Source organism: Alligator sinensis, unplaced genomic scaffold (genome assembly GCF_000455745.1).
Source record: "Alligator sinensis unplaced genomic scaffold, ASM45574v1 scaffold608_1, whole genome shotgun sequence".
NCBI classification, from domain to species: domain Eukaryota; kingdom Metazoa; phylum Chordata; order Crocodylia; family Alligatoridae; genus Alligator; species Alligator sinensis.
The window spans coordinates 552,616-560,022 of NW_005842799.1; the positions used below are offsets into that span (position 1 = coordinate 552,616).

Consider the following 7,407-nt stretch of genomic DNA (forward strand, 5'->3'; position numbering starts at 1 on the left):
CCACGCCCCTTCCCTCCCCGCTCCCCTTCTAGAACACCAGACTTACCAGCTGCACGCAGCACTCCAAGCTGCCGGGCAGTGCTCCTCACTGCCTACATGCTGCATTGATGCTACATGCATGCACGGGCCATTTATCAGGCCGATCTCCGATATGGACAATTTTCTTTATATTGGTGCCGATCCGGTATCGGACCAATGTATTGGTGCACCTCTAATAGGACTACAATGGGAATTGTAGACACTCACCACCAGAGATGTGGGCCGGAAAATTTTCCGGGAAATTTTCCATGCTTTATTTTTCCTTGGGAAATTTTCCATTTCTAAAAATTCATTGTTTCGTAAAATTCATTAGTAACAATGAATGGATGCCAATACAATATTAGGTAAGCTTGGCAGTTTCAAAGTTGTAATTAATGTTTTTCAGGTGATTATTTCCTAGGAAGTGTGAGAGAGAGTACATATATGTTTTACTGATTTGTAAACAGGAGGGTAAATACACTCACATAATAATCCAAAACAAAAATCAAGTTATGAATTTACCTAATTGGCTGAGCATGTCAAATCAAAACCAAAGCTACAATTGTGATTAATTTTTGTTTCACTTTCAGTTCAGCAAACACAGAGCAGCACTTCTTTTCTTGGGTTGGGGAACTTGGAAGTGTTTGCATAAGATCTGTTAGTTTTTTAGTGCTTTTGGTTTGAAGTAGTCACAATAATGCCTAAATCAGAAAAAAATAAGTGAAGTTCAAGCCACCGAAGGAAGAACGTTGGTAGATGGAAATATTGCGGGCAAGAGCATGCTACCAATGCAATAAGAATGAAGAAATATTTAATAACATGTAGAAACTGTCCTGAAAGAGTACAAGCCAGATAAAGAAAGCTAATACAATGAAGTAGTGGAACAACATCATCTGAGAAAAGCCTACTTCAGGAATCCTATGTAAAGTAAACAAATTAATGTTAAACAACACACGGTATAGAATAGCATCTATATTGTTTTAAAACATTATAATTTTAAAAGGTGTTAATACAACTCTGGACTATTATTTATTTAAAATATTTGTACCCTGCTTTTCTGCTTGCACTAACCACCCGAAGTGGCTTAGGCTTAACAATAATTTTTTTTAAAGTTACGAAATAAAGAGTTAACTATTTCAACCCAGCAGAGCAAGCTTAGTCCTCTAGTGGATGGCAGAGGCCAGACTATACATCCCTTTGGCTCTGTAGTCCCAGGGCAGCTGAGCAGCAAATTGAGCTGCAGTGCTCTTTCTGGCAGGGAGGGGGGAAGCAAGCTCCCTGCCGCTTCCCTTACTTCTGATGGATGAGGCCAGACTAGAATAGGCTAAAATAAAAATCTTTCCTCCCTTTTGTTGCAGGAAACTTGGTAGCTCAAGTGAAATAGCAGATTTACAAAAAATGGAAAATGAAAATGTTGTGCTACCAGGTCTGGGGAAAGAATCAGGATCCTCACTTTCAAGATCACTGTCACCAGATATGCAATCCACCATGAGTAACTGTTCAAGACAGTCAAGCTTTTTATCAAGCTTTGTAGACAAAATGTCAAAAGAAGATCAAGACAAGACAGATGAAACATCTGCTTGAGCTGTTTTTGCAAGTTGTGCACCTCTTTCCATAACTGAAAAAAAATCAATACTGGAAGGAACATTACAAACTAATTCACTCATCATATAAATTACCATCATGTTATCGCTTTGTCATACTCACTAAGAGAGAGTGTGATGAGTTCAAACAATGGTTATTCAAAAGACTGGTCAAGCAGAATCATTGACTCTGATGTCAGATGGATGGACTGATGCACAAGGAAATCCTTTACTGAACATTATGTTAGCAACACCTGAACTCATATCCCTGAAAGCAACTGTTACCAAATCTTCTCGTCATACAGGGGAATACATAGCCAAATTACTGAGTGAAGAAATGGAAAGTGCAGGTCCCTCCAGGGTACAAGCCCTTGTAACTGATAATGTGAGTAACATGGAAGCTGCATGGCAAATATTAAAGGCAAAGTATCCTCATTTAATAGTATCTGGCTGCCTTGCTCATGGGTTGAATCTTCTGGCAAAGGACATAGTAAGTGTGAATACAATGAAGACAATAATGGCAAACTGCAAAGCAACTGTGAAAGTATTCAACAATCATGTTGCTAATCAGACTTTGAAGAAATTACAGAAAGAGAAGCAGGGGAAGGAAAGCTACAAAGTGCTTACATAGTTTGCTGTGCAGAAAGAACTGTTTGCAGTGTGCTTCAATAGATGACACAGTAACCCAGATTATTCCCATGAACATTCAGAAGCAGATAGGAACATTCAATTTGCTACTACCAGTTTCAGATGTTATCGAGAAACTTGAATGAGATGCACCAAGCCTTTCAAATGTTCCAGAGATATTCAGACAACTGAATAAAAATCTAATCGAGCTTTTGCCTTCTTCACCTCTGTCCAAAAAAGTAGTAGTGGTAAAACAAACGTTTACTAAGAGATCTGAGTTTTCCGCTCATCCAGTTCATCTGGCAGCAAACCTTTTGGATCCTCAACAGAGAGGACAACATTTATCAGATGAATTATCTACTGCTCTCGATACAATTATGGAAGTAGCTAAGCATGTCCCCAACACTGATGAAATAGCCGTGATGACAGACACTGCCGAGTACCACACAAAAGAAAAACTTTGGAGCAAACACATCGTTTGGCGGGCCGCAGAGAACACGTCTCCTCTCACATGGTGGAAGGGATTACTATAACACCCGACTGTTGTCCAGCATTGCGCTAAGGATCCTAAGTATTCCACCAACAGTAGTTATTGTGAACAGAACTGGAAGGCTTTCAGCTCAATCAAGACAAAAAGGAGGAATACACGAACAAATGAATAAGCTTGTTTCTATTTCTCAAAAGCTCTTGCTTCTGGAGAATCAGTCAGAAGCACAATTAGTGAAGATAAGTGATGATAAGTTGCCCTTGTCCATAGACTCATTGGTAAAGCCATCGTTTAGTGAAAGAGAATGTGGTTCAAGTAGTTCTGAATCAGATTTGCCTCAATCTGATTCTGAAGTGGAACTAATAAGTGATTCTACAGATATTGACAGTGAAACTGGAGGTGTCGCAATGACCTCAGTGGAAGAGAGTTAAACTCTGTTGAAGTAGATGTGTGGACAACCATGGCACGTCATGCACAGTTCTCTGCGTGTGCTAAAACTAGTGTGTCAACAGTTTTCAGTGACTTGGCTTTTTTTTCTTAAAATTTAAACAAACAACGCAAGGGGAGTACATGCTATTGTGTATTGTCTTTACGTTTTTACAATAAAATAATCTCTTTCCACATAAAGCTTTGAATTTGTTTGAATATAACATTTAAACCACATTAAGTATGCTGTATTTATTTTTTTCTCCTAATCAAATATTTCAGTTCAAATACTTGTGGCTATTGGGACATAAAATTAACATTTTTAGTTTTGTTTACTGAATGTCAGTCAAATATAAGTCAAATAAACATGCTAAATCAGATTATGCTCTATTTAGAGCATTTTCCAATTCAAAATTTTCCAGTAAACCCACATCTCTGCTCACCATCTCCCAAAATTCAAGAACTTTATTTAGGTGTCTAATGGTATGGAACCAAATTTTTTTTAAAATGGCCATTGTACGCTAAGGCACAAATGTAACAATCACAGTGTACACAGGAACACGTATTTTTACTATATTAACACTGTTTACAGTAATTTTTATACAAGCTTAATACCTTCTGTATATATTATAGATAAAATAAGAACAAGTTAACATTACTAGAAAGCTGAATTCCAATGTTATTTTAAATGGGTATTTATTAAAACACTGAAAATTTACGAAAATGTATTTACATCATGAAAAAGGTACCTTATGCACGAAGGCATAAAAATTAAAACAATAAACTGTAAGAAAGCCTTTTCCTATTACTAAGGACAACTTGGCAATATAAAACATCTACATATAATAGTATGAAGGACTGTGTGCATAGCAGCAAAAAGAATTATTATCAGGGTAAAAAAGTCAGTAAGGATATGTTGGTAGAAATGCATTTTTGGATCTGAATTTTCACTCCTAACATAAGGAAAAAGCCAGTTTATACACATTAAAAACAAGCAAAACCACAGAAGAGGGGACAGTAACTTTTTAACAAATATCGGTCAATGAAAGCCAATCTTGTTTAGAGGAGATGAATATAGGGCTGTGCGAAGCTTCAGCCCCGATTTGATTTGGTGGAGATTCGGCCCAATTCAGTGGCCAAGTCTCCGAATCCAAATCAAATCAGAGGACCCTTTAATCTCTCCAAATCGAAATCGGAACCTCTCTGAAACGATTCGAAGGATTCGGTGATTTGGACAGAGAGACAGCTTTAAATGTTTTTTCTACATACCTCTAGGTAGCAGGCGGCTCGTGAATGCTGCGATGGTGGGGCACATGGAGTTTCCCATTGAAGCACAGGGGGCTCCCCAGCATGCTCAGCAGCAGGCCCAGAAGTGAACCAGAAGCACTTCTGGTCCACTTCCAGGGCCACTGGGGAGCATGTTGGGGACCCCCCCTGCACCCACCCAGCTCGGCACCTGGTGCCTCTTGGGTCTGGGGGGACACCCAGGGTCCCTCTGTGGCTGACCGCTGAGCCAGAGGGGGCGGGGTGCTGGGGCCCCCCCGGTGGACGTGAAAGTGGACCAGAAGTACCCTCGGTCCACTTCCAGGTTTGCTGCCGAGCATGTAGAGGGCCAACCCCCTGCCACTCCTGTGGGACACTCCATGCGCCCCAGCATCGCAACATTCACAAGCCATGCTGGTACCTCACGGTACACAGAAAAAACATTTAAAGCTGTGTCTATGTCCGAATCGCTGATTTTCCGAATCAGCACTGAATTCAGATTTGGATTCAGCCAAATCAGATCAGGGACAGTGATCTGTCATACACCTACATTGAATGCCTTTAAGAGAAATTTGGATGCTTATCTTGCTGGGATCCTATGACCCCAGCTGACTTCCTGCCCCTCGGGTGGGGGGCTGGACTTGATCTTCCGAGGTCCCTTCCAGCCCTAATGTCTATGAAATCTGAATCAACATACTGAATCACTGTTCCTGATTCATGCTGAATCATAATCAAACAGGGCCTGCTTTGCATACCCTTAGATGAATAATCCTGCTTAGAAGCACAGCTCCCCTCTCCTGTATGCCTCAGTGATCTAGGCAGCCAGAGAGGCAGACGTGGACAAGCTCCTTTATTCAAGTTCAGCAGAAGTCTTTCTAATCTGAGGAACCTCTAATAAGGAAAGTCCTGGAGGAGTGTCAAGTTTAACATGGTCCATCTGGATAGGGAAAGTAGCAGGCCTACCAGAACTTGGGGAGAAAGGAAACGCCTCCATGCAGGGCTGGATTCAGGGGAGTGCAGGTCCACTGATTCCTGCTTCACCCAAACTTTAAAACCTACTGCTCAGGAAGGGCAGGGGCATTTCTATTCTATTTCTGCATAGTTCATTATAATCTACCTGATTCCTGTTAGTATTTCTTCATTGTATAGGTATCAACAACTAGGGCTGTGCGAAGCTTTGGGTGGCGATTCAATTTGGAGGAGATTGGGCCCGATTCAGTGGCCGAATCTCCGAATCAGAAGACCAATATAAAGGTCTGAATTGATTCAAAACTCTCTGAACCTTCAGAAAAGATTCAGAGCGCTTTGATGATTTGGTCAGTCCTCGGTGGCTGCAGCAGGGAGCTGCAGCCGACTCCAAGCTGGTAAGTACTAGGGGCAGGGGAGGGACCCATGGGGGGACCCCTGCCAGCCCCCACTGCTCCCCCAGCCTGTCCCAGCTCCCAGTACTTTAAAAAAAGCTCTGGTGCTCACTGGGGGGGGGGGGCACGGCGATCCCCACTGCCCCCCCACTGTCCCAGCCCCCACACAGGTGCCCTGCCCAGGCCAACTCCGGCCCTTTAAGAAAAAAAACAAAAAATAAAAAACAAAAAAAACCCAAAGAACCAAGAAAAGCCCCGGGACACACTGTTCCTGCAGCGGCCTCAGGGGGCTTGTGGAAGAGCCCCCCCACGTGGCATGGGGCAGTGGGGATCGCCCCCCCCCACTGGCAGAAGCAGCGAGTCCCAGGTTTTTTGTTTCCCCGTGGGGGGGCTCGTGCAGAGCCCCCCCATGCAGCATGGGGCAGCAGGGCTCGCCCCCACCCGGCAGCACTCAGTGAGTTGGGGATCCCGCCCCCCACAAGTGCCGGGAGTTGGGGCGGATGGAGACAGCCACTGCTGGGCTGGGAGAGTGGGCGGGGGATGGGCCTGGCCTAGCTGATTTGGGACAGTGATTAGAATCACTGTCCCCCAAACCCGAATCTGAAGCAAACACTAACCGCTTCGCACAGGCCTATTAATAACCCTCTCTCCTCTTCAATGGTCTTGATGTTCCATTAGTAAAGCTAACCTTTTCAATGCATTTTCCATATCTATTAGCCATTCCTGGTAATATCTCCCATTTCACAGCCCTGAAGACTGCTTTTAGCTCTAGTTAAAAATCTTAACTCAGTTGGGGTAATATTAACTCAGGTGAACAGTAACAGGTGTGGAAATGATTGACAGTGAAGTACTCGATGCACTGTCGAGATGCTCAAGAAGGCTAGAAGATGCCTCCACATACACAGAAAATTTACCCAAGAAAAAGAATTACATTCCATGCATGCTTCCAGGTCTGGAGAGAATGACCTGCTATTTCCTTCCAAAGATGGCACAAAGTGTCTTCCCTCAACTTCCAGAAGAATTTGGGAAAAAAGACTCATTTAGTTCTCATTCCAATCTGGCTTCCTTCTTTCAGATATTTGTAAAGAAAAGTAAATTCAGACCCAAAGGAGTTAAAGCTACAATGATTCAGTTACAGCTGTAACTGGTGAAAGAAAAAAAAAAATTTCGGGCAAAAGAGAATCTGAAGTGAATAAAAAGCACCCATGAAGCAAAATCAATTTTCAAGTTTCTAAGAGAACAGCCAGCTGCAAAGAAAATCCATGTGGCATTATAGAAATTGAAGAATTTAACAGTCGATTCCATTTCTGTTGTACTGCATTACTATGAAATCTATAATCCATAATTTCCCCCAACTTCAAAAGCCAAATAACAAAGTATATAAAAGTGTTTTTAAATATAAATTAATAGAAAAATAGTTTAATTAATTTAAAAATGTAGATTTGTAGGAGTTTAAATGTGCCTTCTGAATATTTGTAAAGTTACTGGTGACCCTTTTTATCATTTTTCCCAATAGTTCAGGAAGTTCCTTGCCGAAATGCCAATTGAAAAAAAAGCAAGTTGAATTTCTTTCAGAGCGAGATTTAAAAAATGCGTGTGGTGGCTTGCAATGATGACACCTTCACGAGTATTTTGCCACGGT

At 41.9% G+C, this 7,407-nt stretch overlaps 1 protein-coding gene across 5 annotated transcripts in view; it reads right to left on the reverse strand.

Annotated features, from left to right (window-relative positions):
• PPP4R3A (protein phosphatase 4 regulatory subunit 3A) overlaps positions 1–7,407 on the reverse strand; it is a 63,580-nt gene that overhangs the window by 2,211 nt on the left and 53,962 nt on the right. The window contains exon 15 of one of the 5 annotated variants that reach the window (XR_003091689.1): positions 541–719. The exons of the other annotated variants lie outside the window; for them this stretch is intronic. The gene's annotated coding sequence lies outside the window, so the exon portion shown is untranslated. The remainder of the gene's footprint in view (positions 1–540; positions 720–7,407) is intronic. 5 annotated transcript variants of the gene reach the window in all.